The 13,487-nt window shown below is 38.8% G+C and overlaps 1 protein-coding gene across 1 annotated transcript in view; it reads right to left on the bottom strand.

Moving 5' to 3' along the window:
• The window catches only part of csmd2 (CUB and Sushi multiple domains 2), a 285,801-nt gene that overhangs the window by 201,407 nt on the left and 70,907 nt on the right, over positions 1–13,487 (bottom strand). The window lies entirely within an intron of this gene.

Raw genomic sequence — 13,487 nt, 5'->3', positions numbered from 1 at the left:
AGAAAAAATTGTCTGATACCGATGTGTGGTTAATAAAAGTCTGCATCGCTAGCTTTGCACATCCTTGTGTATGCACACCCCTCTCAACCCTTTATTGCAAGTTGCCCTTTTGTAGTTTGTTGACGTGGGTAACTGCAGTAAAAGTACCATGATATGTAAAATAACACTATTTTTAGACACTGTTTAGGCACTGCAGGATATTTACATCTTCAGTTTCATTTCCCTATAGTGCTTCAGATAATCATGGCAGTCTCTCAGTCACTTATGGATACTGTGTTGACCAACCATCGCAGCATTTCCAATCATGTATTTGCATGCAAATAAGTGAGCCCAGTATTGACAGATCCTTGTCTAATTGTGTGTTATTATGCAAATCAGGTTCAAAGGAAGTTCAGCCAGTCTCTTTTTCCTGAACCTCTTGCCTCAGTCTTGCAGTAAAAGGCACACGATTGTAGCTTCTGTTCACCTTGATGACATATAGTAGAATGGCAAAGTCTATGTTACTATTTGCTCCAAAATACTATATAAAGTTGTGTAATGGGATAATTGTTTTGTTTGCTGCATCTCAAACAATAAATCCTAAGAGGTATGAAAAAAAAACCAAAAACATGCAATGCACACACGTGCACTCTTGTCATCCAGCTCGCAGCCCCAGTCCCACACAGCGAGGGAGCTGGCCAGGATATGTGCTGGACTTTGGATGGAACTCAGTCTCTCCACAGGCACTGGGCTGAACAACGGAGAGGACAGAATGGCTTCTATACAGTAACACAGCCTACTGGCACCTCAACATCACACTCGATGCACACTTGCTTTTCTACCGTATCGGATGTCTCCAGCTTCATAATGTAGTGAAAAGATTAGAACATTTCAAAGGCAAGTAGATTATTTTGGTTGCACAGGAGAAATGTTTATCTCAACAAGAAACCCAACCCCATATTCAGTTTGGAAAATGTTTTTCATTTGGTTTATAGATAAATGAGGTTAAGTGAGTTTCAGCGATACAAAATGAATATTAAGATGCTTGGAGTCCTCTTTCCGACACTCTTTTTTGTATGTCTCATTTTCATTTTTTTTTTTTTTTTCAGAAAAAAAAAAAACGTTATTTTGTTTGTTTGTTGTCATCTTTTCCCCTCTGTAGCCAGCTAAGCTAAAACTTCCTAACAGCAAGGTCTAACAAGGACAAATCAATCATTTTATCCAACAGCGCATTCCACAGGGCTTGAGCTGTGGAATTAACTGGCTGGTAAATAAATCGACTACAAACAGTTTGTGTCCAGTCCACCATCAGACAACAAACATGACCTCTAGGTGCTTGATTTGAGATGTGTGTGTGTGTGTGTGTGTGTGTGTGTGTGTGTGTGTGTAGGTTACCTTAGCTGTGAAGCTATGAGACAGCGTAAGCCTTAAGTGACACTATCTCACAGCTTGGATGGGATTTCTGACTATTTGCCTTCATATTTGGCAGTCTATGTTCATAGACGGAGTGTGTAGGGGTTCGGAGATGACAGTGATGTCCAAAATGAAGGCAATGTGTTGCTGTCGTACCAACACACAATGTCAGTCCCCATGTTTGGAAAATGCATTACTGACTGACAGAATACAAATTGGTATAAATATCAATTGTCAGAAAAAGTTTGTATCATCCAGTGTTTATACTTTGCTACTTATTCAAGAATTAGAAAAGTAGTAAATAAAGTATTAAAATGTGTGTCTGTGTGTGTGGAGACATTTGGGGATAATGGGAGTTGATTAATTCTCCCTTTAAATAAATTTGCACTTTGCGTTTATTTAATTTATTTTTTATTTAAGTTATTTTTTAATTAAAAATGTGTCAAAAATCTCCTAATTGATAAGCCAATCCATTGCCAAATCGTTTTTCATGGATTTTCCAAACTAAAGATATACAAACACAAACTAGCTTTCATCCAGAAATTTAGTCTCAGAATTGTTGGCCAACAGCAAAACATATCAGCTGAATGTTTTTTTGTCCAGCAAAACATTTCCCTACTTTTCTAAAGAGGCTCTTAACCTTTGACAACCTGGTTCAACATCAGTTTTGTTGTGCTGCCATCAGACACCTTTCACGAGCATTTAAACCTCTGGAACCTGTGAAAAATTGGGTGAAAAATATTAGCAAAAGGTGAAATAAAAGGTGACAAGAAAATGAATTGAAAATAAACTGTGAGGAGATTATTAGATATTATCAAAAAAGGGGGAAAATGTTCAGAAAACTGTGTTATTATATAACACATAGTTATATATATATATATATATATATTTGACAGAAGAAAACTTTTTTTAGCATATTTGAGGTCATGGCTCTGTTTCTTTGTTTTTTACTTTTCTTTTTCTCTGTTTTTGCTAGTTTTAACAAAATATTCTTGTAGCTTTTATTGATTCCTTGCTAAGCCATTTCTTGTAAAGTTTGCTCATTGCTTTCTTTCCATGTTTTCATATGTTTTTTTTTTTAAAAAAGAAATCAAGCCAATTTGCCCAGCTTTAAAGGGTGAGATCTGAAATACCCCACTTATGGCACAAGACTGCAGCTGCATGTTGCATTTCTAGCTACCACATCATTTGTTTAAGGCAGAAAACCTGCTCAGACTTTCTGCCCTTAATGACTCAGAGCGGGTTTATCTTTTTAAGTACCTGGTTAGTACTTTGGCACTCTACCTCTGGCCTAATCCTATACTCTAAAGACAGACTGACTTGTCACTTTCAGGCTCCACTGTGCCATAGCCTTTATTTTGACCAGCCAAGGCCACCTTATTACAGCTCCCCCTCCATCACTTCCAGATTAACATATTCACAAGGACTCTGTCTGATTAGCATATGAGCTGCTGAGACTCAAGCGTCAATGCTGCACCGTGGCCACAGGGGGCCCTGGTGGCATGCAGGCAAATGCTTTACCCCAGTGGTTGTGACCATGTAAGGCTGGATCAACATAACTCTTGTGTCACTAAAGTTTAAGTCCGAGCAACATTCAAGAGATGTAAGGGGAGGAGGAGGGTCAGCCCGGATAGAGGGCTGGAGGGAAGTGCAGGAACAGATGTTTTGACTTGTGCCAGTGTCAGGGCTCTTATATTGTACACGCTGGCTTACCAGCATGGATTACTGGCACGTCTTAATGGAATGGAGCCATCATTACTGTTATTAGTTACACCTGTGCTTTTTCCTGCAACAGCAAGTCAAAATGTCCACTATGACAAAAGCCTATTTTTAGGGTGGGAAACAAAAAGGAAGAAAACAGATGTGTGATAAAGAGGAGATGTATGCACGGTTGGAAGAATAACAGGGGAGCTGCATGTGTGTGTAAGAGAGAGAGAGAGTGTGTACAAGAGAGAGAAAAAGAGAGAGAGAGAGAGAGAGAGAGAGAGAGAGAGAGAGAGAGAGAGAGAGAGAGAGAGACAGAGAGAGATGAACAGGATGAGTGATTTTATTGCATTAGAACTGATTGAGGGCACCGCACTGTCAGAGATGTGTATGTATGGGCATGGATGTACTGTGAGTGTGTATGTGCATGTGTGTGTCTGTGCGTGCATGTATGTGATTTTCTCATCACACTCCCCATTTCAGGTTATTAGTTTGGCCAGTAAATTAGGTCTAAAAGTGCCATTACTGGAGCAATCCTCAGAACAGAGCTACGTCTGGAGCACTGAGGCGGCAAATTCTTGTTTTTTTTTTTTTAAACCTGCCTAAGTATCCTTTCTCTCTTTACTCCCACAATGTGAATTTATCTGTCACCGATAAACATCAAGAGTAAAATACATAATACAATACACCATATTTGAAGGGGGTGTTCCAGTCGGATTGGATGGATCAGTATTGGACCTGATCAAAGCATTTTTTAAGGGATCAGGATCAGTTTTTTTGAGCACACGCCCTGCCTTATCCTTTGTTTTCACACAGACACTGTTAACAGAAAGCACAATTTGCAGCAACTATTAGGGTTTTATTGTAATTTATTGTGTATTGTAAATACACAATTGTAAATATTTTCATGTTTAAATAAAGCTGTTACACCACTTTACGTGAAATTGATTTTTTTTGTACATTTTTAGCGAACGACTTTTACTAAAATGCTGTAATAAGCAGAACTGTGACTGATTTTTATTTGTTGTGACTGTGAATGTTAAAGTTCAGCTATAACACTACTTTGAAGTGGAATTGTGATTATATTACTCATTTATAGTTTTTTGTACTTTTATTACAGTGCTACACTAAGTGCATTTGAGAGCAATTTCTGAAGGCACATTTTAGTTTGTTTACTTTAGGGTTTTTTGATTGGGAAAAGATTTCTGCACTAAGTGGAACTTTAGGTTTTTTCACTCGGTTATTTTATTAAAAATAAAAAAAACAAAACAAATGCTGCACTAAGTGGAAATGTGATAAGAGCCATATAGAATATTTTTAGTTTGTTTACTTCGTTATTTTGTAAGAATTAAAAAAAAAAAAAAAAAAACTCTTAAGGAACTGCTTGGATGCAGACATTTTTCCTTGTATTGTATTGTGGAGCTATTAAACTGTCAAGCACTGTCACACACTGGATTGATTTTAATAACTTTGAAATACTTGAAGGGTTCATTGTACAGCTGTATCATCCAGTTAAATACAAATATCAGATCAGGACTTGGTATCAGGAGATACACGTTATCAAATGACTTGGATCGGGGGCAAAAAACCTTGATTGGGACATCCCTACTATTTGATATACATCGAGGCAGCATGGTGCAAAATTAACCTGAAAATGAAGTTTTCCTTCCCCAGCTTTGTTCTCCAAAACTGACTTCATAGTGGTAGAATTTTGTATCAGACAAAATACAATTAATGCAAAGGTAATGTCTCTCTTTGCGTATAATAAAGCAAGAGAACCTGCTGAGAGCTGAGTATTGCCAAAATCAGGATACAAGCAGCGGTATACAGAATAAAAACAGCCTTTTTTTTTTCACTGTGTGCTTTAAGCTCATTTATCTCAATCTATTCCATTTATTGCTGCAGGCTAAATCCTAAACAGAGAGAGAGTATGAAAAGCGAGATAGAGAGGAAGAAGCAAGAAAAACAAATACACACACACATAACAAGGAGCTTGAGAGAAATAATGAGAAAACAATTTTAAATATTTGCGAGATGACTTCTCATTACTCTCCATTAATTTCCTCTCTTGCACGTGCTTTCGTGCATCAGAATTATTTCAGAAATTATTCTATGAGCTTTATATCCTTCATGGGAAAACTTTCTGTTTTAGAACAGAGGTGGGTTTCTTCCAGGGGGTCTGGCTTCCGTCATCACGTGGACTATTATCACACACACCCACACCCGCAACAGCAACCCTTGGGTGTTTATCATGGCAGGTCCATAAGTCACTAGGATGGGAGACTGTGACACGGCCCATCCCTGGAGGCCCAGATGCTTTAAGCACTTCCACTGCTGAAACGGCAAAGGATGCTCCTCGTCCATCAATGCATCCCCCTCTACGGCACACACTGGCTAACAGTAGAGGTATATGAACACACTCAAGTGCGAACAAACCATGTGTGCACACACATTCACGCTGAGAGCAAGGAGCCATGCCATCCATCACACCCTCCGTCCCTCCGTCCCTCACATCATCTGCTTACATTCCTTTATTCCTCCCCACCTTTCCTCATATCCTCTCACTCCTGGTGTGAAGCTCTCTGAATCTCCTGTGGGATGACCTTTGACCCTGATAAGATGGATGCTCTCTCTTCCTAAGTGTCTTAAAGCCTATTTCTTAATTTGTCATCCTCTTCCTCTTAGAGAGAGGGAATAGTAATATACCCTTGCATACTGTTGAACCAATTTGTCACAAATGGTTCTTAAAAAAGCTTACTCTGCAAAATAAAGAGATTGTGAATTCCTTCGCACTTTGTACTAAGAAGCTTCATATATGGAAGTGTGTCAGTAGATACATAAATACATTTGCCAAGAAAAGGGTAAAAGAAGATCTGATTCGTGCTGTGTGTCTAAGAGCACATTTATTATAAATTGTTGTGTCTCTCGAGTTATAAGACTAGTTGAAGGAGGAGCCGAGTCCCTGAAGTAATGAGAATAATCAGAAGTAATACGCTTTGGTGGGGAAAAAGAGCACAAAGACAAGAACTAAAAGACAGTGTCGGAGACACAGAAAAAAACACATGGAGATGACAGCTGGGGAGACAAACCGGTGTCAATACAGTTGATCCAACATCACTCTCTGCCATGTATCAAACAGCTGCAGAAGATGTATGATTGACAGTCTAACATGGCAGGTCAAGTACTTACACATAAATATTCTTTGAAATGCACTGTGAAGGGGCAGTATATAACGCATGAAGCAGGGGAGAAATCTGTTCATTTTCTGATTTCTTTTATTTAACATGACTAACTAACTAGGTTAGTTAGTTAACTAGGCTTTTTTTTCTAACTATATTTTTCTTCAATGTTCCATCTTTGCTTAAAAATTTGGAACAATTAAGGAGGGGGTAGTGATCAGGACTGACTCATATCAGGGTTTCGGTACTCACTTATTTGTAGCAGCCCGCCACAATTTAAACATCTGCCGCCACAAATACATTTTCTATTTTAGGAGCTGGATAGTTCATTAGGATTAGCTGTATGAATACATATATATATCGTTCGGTTATGCATTACATCAAACTCTCGGAGTGCAAAGCATACGTTGGGTACAGTAGAGCAGCAAAAGGTCAGGCGCATTGAAAGTAAAACTTAAAAAATTCTACTGGATCTAAAAGTCTGCAATAACTCGCAGCAGTTGCTCCTCTCATCAATCGACTTGATCTGATCAGCCCTGAATGGATCGCTGAATTAACTTTCCGCCCATGAGTCACAAACTCATGGAGAGCTCTGTCTGCACTGTGTTCACAGACCCGCAACAAAAAAAAAAACAGAGGACACAGAATGATACAAAGTGACGCACGCATTTCAAAGAACAAATGAAAGTTTGCTGTTGTCGCCGTCCTCCTCCCCCCATCATCAGAGAGAGAGAGAGAGAGAGAGAGAGAGAAATCAACATACTGTAGGCAGATGGTAAGGACTTAACACATTCAAGGATGTTGGCAGAAACAGAGCTGTCATCAATAGGAAGGAGCTAGTTTTGCAACCCATGACTCTAAATTAGTTTCCAGCATAAGAAAGCCGGACACATGAAAAAGATGCCAAACATACAGTGACTCACATTTTGGTGCAAGTTGATAAAGTTTTATTTGTCTGAAAAAAATTCAACTCAGTTCACTTCAGAAGTAATGTTTGCCTTCACCTCTCTCTATAGTTTGGTTTATGCAACCACCTTTGTATCATCTCACATCACTCTTTTCCATCTTTCCTTCCAATTTCCCCTCTCTTCGTTATTTTTCCCATGCGTCTTCCCTTTCTCACATCTTCCTGCTATGCATTTGGATGTGACATTGCGAGATCGATCCCAACACACAGGTGCATTAGCTCAATAAGCAGTTTCTGCTTTGTCAAGCAGCAATTCAATCAATGCCTCCTGTTCCCTACACATGGGCTGGACAAAAGCTGGCAACTCCCATCACTTCTGGTTAGAGAGGCTGAGGAATGCAGAAATCCTCTCCTCTTTAGATCCAAGGAAGAGATAGCATCCTACGGCTGAAAGTGTTCACCTGTATTACTGCATTTAAAAAATATATAAAATTAATAATAATCTGCTAACAAAGAACTTAACTCAATTGATGTAAGACTTCTCGCAGTTAAATGTTCCCTGTGGAGTTTTAATGTGAACAAACAAAGCTATGTTTACATTCAGTTACTCACCAAAAGTGTCTATCCTTGAGATTTAACAAATGTAATGAATGTATTCCCTTCCTCATGAAACAATGGAATTTTTTTTTGGTTTTTTAATTTGAAACCTGCATTGATCATCACATCCATGTTTGCTAGTGAGCAGTCTTCTTCATTCCTGCCCTTGTAAGCATATTGCTGCATATCTTGGCACAACCACCTGTAGATCGTTGGAATAGTCTGACCACCATTGATGGGAATGTGTATCTTATCACCTGCGTTCACATGCACATGCATCCTGATGCTCGTGCATGAGACAAACAAAATAGGACCCCAGGAATAGAAAAATGGCTTCATATCTCAACTCAAAGTCAAAAACTCAGGTTAACTTTAAATTCTGACGGAAAAAGGCTCATGATATTTACAAACTCGCTGAGCAATTCTCGCTGAGTTTTTTGTCATCATTATTAAGGTGTAGCTGACTGAAACTGTTCAGTATTTCCAAAGATAGGGATTCATCTCGATATACAGGGGTCCATATATTTCTATGGATAAAACTTTAAAACTTTTCTGTGACTTCAATGACTATGCTAAAAAAAACACTGACTGCTGATTTTGGGCTCAGTGGAAAGGCAGTTGATCTGAAATTGTATGTAAAAAAGAAAGTGTATTACTGTAGCAGTAACATATTGCTTCTGTAATTTGCTCTGTATTTGTTTTTGTGTGTGTGCCACATCGTGTGGTTAAAAAAGAAACAGTATGTATGTGTACACAGGCAATTCTAGTCTTCTTGTGCCTCACTGTTATCACAGAGCGTCTGTCCCTATTTAATCTCTACATGATATAAAAGTCCACTATTTTCAGGAGATCTGGCAGAAAGTTCAGGGAACAACTCTAATTAGATAGACAAGAAAGGATAAGAGATGTATCATATTGTTTTTAAGACTATAAAAGCAGGTTCACCGAATTCTATCATCCCAAGAAAGCCATGCACTAAATTGGTCTTATCATCATTTTATCAGTTGTAAGCTAATAACTGTGTTCTCGGCAGCAATAATATTTGGATTTTAAAGTAGTGGAAACACACACTTAGCCCAGCCAACTTACATTTAGATAGGAAGAGGAAAAACCTTATCAGAGATGCTGAGAGTAATCACATTTGGGTGTGTTTGTAAGTGTGTAAAAGTGTATGTGTAACTGTGTGTGCGGCTAATGGTTAATGTTGCACCGCGTGTCGCAGCCTGAATGGTTTGGGGTCAGAGATCCAGCTTTGAAAATCCCTGTCTGATTTTGAGCTTAGCTGCAAATAAAGCTTCTCTAACTTGACAACAAGAGAAAATCTGGAGTGAGAATGAGGGTTTGAACCTCTGTACACACACAATCGCACATACACACACAAGAATGCATACAAATACAGACTGGTTTGAACTCCAGATATCCTCATTTCCCACGCACACAACAGCAGGTGCAGTAAAAGGGCCAGTTGCTGTGTGGGAGGCGCTGAGGTGTGAAAGAGAGCTCATACAGAATTGATGGCTACCGACAATGTCTGCAAAACGAAATAATGTGCCATTCAGTAGCCATTCACTATATATGAGACTAAACTAAGAGGGATCGCAGAGCATGAGAAGGAAAGCCAGAAGACAGATGACAGGGCTGGGGGAGCTGGGAAGAGAGATCAGCACATCTGTGTACAGCCTTGACTCTGTCTGGCTTGAAGCATCTAAATCCCCCTGGATTTTAAGGCTTATCGCTCAACTGCATTACTCTTTCAGACTAAAAATCACAAAAATCCTATGGTCACACCTGCAAGCCTGAGTACACAGGTACACAGAGATACATGTATCCAAAATCAGGGAGATTACATTTTGCAACCAAATTGCATTGGTTCACTTGATAGCTGTCAGTTTACTCCTGGGTCTGCTGATTGCTAGTGATACTACGGTACACTATCACAGTTCATCGTAATGATGATGTCTGATGCAGCAGGCTCTGTCTTGCAAAAAGTTACCTACAATACAATAACAAATAGATAATACAGAAGAGTCTATCAAACACTATCTCAGATACAGAAAAATTTCAGACAAACATTGTAGCAAGGCAATTAAAATTTGCATAATTTCGGAGAGTTTATTTAAATGTGCTAAAGTGTTGTTGGTTTATAGACTTCTCCAATTACAGTGCAGAAATTAAGTGTAGCTATGTGCCAATTAAGGCCAAAACACATGGCTGCCGAACGGCACAGATCAAAACAGCCGTCTCTACAATTCTTTATGTACAGCTCCACACTGGCAGTGGCTAAGTAATGCATCGGCACTTGCGGACCTATTGCCCCATGCATTTCACGCTACTGTCCTTTTTCCAGCCTAACCACCTCTGTCAAAACTGTTTTTCCCTGCTTGTACCTTCCAGCTATGTTTAGAGATAACTCGGTTGCTGTCTCTCATTTGTGTCAAAGAATGGATGAATAGTGACAACTTGTTGAGGTCAATCTTTGCCTCCTATTGGTGCTGGAGGCATCATATGATGTGCCATGTCAACAGTGTGCTTTCAGCTTTACAGTAAATGTCAGTCCTATGTTGGGCTGCACCTAACGATTATTTTTTTATTAATTAATCTATTGATTATTTTTTAGATTAATATATATATATATATAATTTATTTTATTGATCTTACTATTATTCTTTTATTACTCGATTATTATAACAACAAATTTACCGCAAATAACATCTTAAAACTTGTCATACACTGCAGGGCATTATTCCTCAACAAAAAATAGCCCAGTTTTAACTGCTAATCTGTGTTTTACAGTCTGTTATAAAGTCTCCAAAATAAATTTAATGCAAGAGCTCGTTCCACTCAAGTAAAAGGAATGTAGTGCAATCTACATTTAGCAATCCAACAGCAAAATAAAACAATGTAAAATTCAAGTCACTTACAAAACAGTTACTCTTTGTTACTGTAACAAATCTCAATTCTAGCAGTCCAACAAAACATCTTACAGTAAAATCAGTGTAATGTGAATAACACTATAACTTTTCTCTAACATAAGGCATACCGCTGCCTGCTGATATGAGTGCTGTATTTTCATATTTATAAGCACATATTCCACTCATTTATGAAGTTATACAAGCTCCTGCACAGCTGACAACCCCATCCTGTAATGTTTCAAAATAAAATGCATTGAATCAGCAACTGATGGCATTCTGTCCACAGAGACACAGTCAGATAGCTTGTGTTTTGAAAGCGAAGCAATGAAGTTGAGGTAAAGTATATAAAGTGGTCGTTTCTCTAGATGCTGCAGCTGACACAGAGCTCAGATGTGCCTGACAAGCGCTGCTCAGGCGAGCAGTGTACGCTCTAACTTGATACACGAGGGCAGTAACATTACGTCGACGCGTCGCCCCAGCCCTAATGCTATGCAGTGAGTAGGGTTGCCATGATATGAGATTTCATGGTATGATTACGGTTTCAGAAAATGGCACAGTTTCATGATGTCACAATATACTGTATTACACAATTACTGGTAAGGATGAGTATCAAGAACAGGTACTGGTTCCTGAGTGGTTACTGATAAGCTCCTGGACACCTGGTGCTGCTGATGGTATTTATGTAATGTTCATTCTTTATAACATAGCTGTCATTTTCTAATTACTAACCAGCCCCTTATGATGACAAAGCTGCCGGTGTCAGACCATAACGTTTGACACTGAATTACTGCACATTCTGTGCTCTCCAATCATGGCTGACAGGGCACAACATTTAAAGTATGGGTTTACTTCAAATTCAAAGAAAATGCAGCTAAGTGCAATATATGTTAAAAGGTAATAGCAAAGCAACTGCTTCACCTATGTCCTCAAAGCAGCCTCCCGTCTCCGATGCTAATGGCATTTGCCAAAATAAAAATGCAACTGTTAAATCCTATCCTAACAATACCATAGTTGTGCTTAGTATAAGTTTTTGCTTGAGAGTGATGGTAATGGAAAGGTCAGGGTCATCAAAAACATAAGCATTCATCCTCTGGGGAAAAAAAGCTTTTCCATAACAAGATTCATGGCAATCCAATCAGAAGCTGTCAGCATATCTTGTTCTACACCAAAGCATGATGTAAGGACAGTCAGACCAACCGTCCTTAGGTCCTGCTGTTAGGGCAAAAACTAGAGGCCGCCTACCCTGCTATCTTGTTTCCCTGCATTTTGTTTTGCTTTGCACACCCCTCAGCCAATCCTCTCTTCCCTGCTCTGCAGGTTGCCTTGGAAACAGTAAAGGCCCACCAGAGAGGACTTTGTGGAAGTGTCGAAGCGTAAACGTGCAGGTTTGCGGGGAATGTGAGGAAAACAAACGCACCTCTTTTCCTAGAATGCAGTAAATCTACAAAAAACCCTCCAACACACGCAATCATCTTTACAATGTACTCATTACTATCCAGTTTGTCTTTCAATCTTTGTTGGCATGTTTGTACCCTCTTTTCATACATCACATGAGGAGGATAAGGAGCTACAGGCTTAATCACATACATCTAAGAAGAATAAGTATTGGCCCAACATTTATTTAGAAGTATCCTTCACCTTGTCAGGTCAACAGGTCAAACGCCAATACAGACTGACATCCCATTAACCATGTCTCCTTCAATTCACTTTTGTTTTCCATCAGTTTAGTTATCTGACTTGCACAGATAATAGAGCAGCAGTGGCTTGATGAAGCAAAGGTGCATTGGAAAGATTAATCGATACCTTTATTTAACCTTGGCTTTGCCCCTAAATGTATCACTTTCTTTCTCTTTCTGTCTCTCTCTCTGTCTGCCTCTCTCTTTCTAATCACCTGCTGTGGTAAAAGATAAGAAAATTCCAGGTTCACCACACACAAAACTTATGAGTGTCTTTGAACCAGAAGCACTGACACTGACATCAAATGCATATCCATTCATGATGGGTTAAAATAGGCTTCTACAATTAAGTATTAGAAATTATTAATTTTAATATATCAAGGTACTAAACTTGTTCAAGCCTTATAACTGGCATTCTTTGAATAAAAAAAACAATAAACCAATCCAAAGATTACAAAAAGTTCATTTGTAAGGATTCCATTTAAAACACATGATTTTGTACAGACTTACCAATTGATAAATCATGTATTTTGTGCTGCATACAATGAATCTCATCTGTACTCACAATATAGCTTGATTCTGCATAAATGCAGTTATTCTACCATTTACCTGGCAACTGAAGAACGCAACACAGGCCCACTACTTACAGTCTATAATCACATTGTACAGCTATTGATGTCTAAATGTTCTGTGTTTTCATTACATTGTGTGTACACAAAGAGTACAGACACAAAACGGAAAACCTTTTCAGACACAATTATCAAAATTAAGTAAAAGACAATGTTGGTTTCCTATAATTCCTAATTAGACAGATAAAGCTAAATGCCAAAACCAAAGTCAGCCAAAGATTGGCAGATCTACTTGACAGATTTGTGAAGCCAAAAATGCAGCTAAAAGTGCAAGACTGAGTTGACTGATTCCAAGAATGCAGTCATTACTTTACTTCTAACTTATGTGCTGTTTTGCTGAGAAATGGCACTGACATCCGATGCTCAACATACTGTAATTTGCAGACCCCTACACCTCCACCACCCATGGGGCCAATAACCACAAATAAATTCTAACTTAAGGGGAATGCAGGTCAGTGCTCTGTCTGAGGAGCACAACAAAGCCGGTGAGG

The sequence above is a fragment of the Plectropomus leopardus genome, chromosome 18, assembly GCF_008729295.1.
Source record: "Plectropomus leopardus isolate mb chromosome 18, YSFRI_Pleo_2.0, whole genome shotgun sequence".
In the NCBI taxonomy this organism is placed as follows: Eukaryota; Metazoa; Chordata; class Actinopteri; order Perciformes; family Serranidae; genus Plectropomus; species Plectropomus leopardus.
The sequence above is the reverse complement of the archived record's forward strand: the minus strand, read 5'-3'. Positions and strand labels throughout refer to the sequence as shown.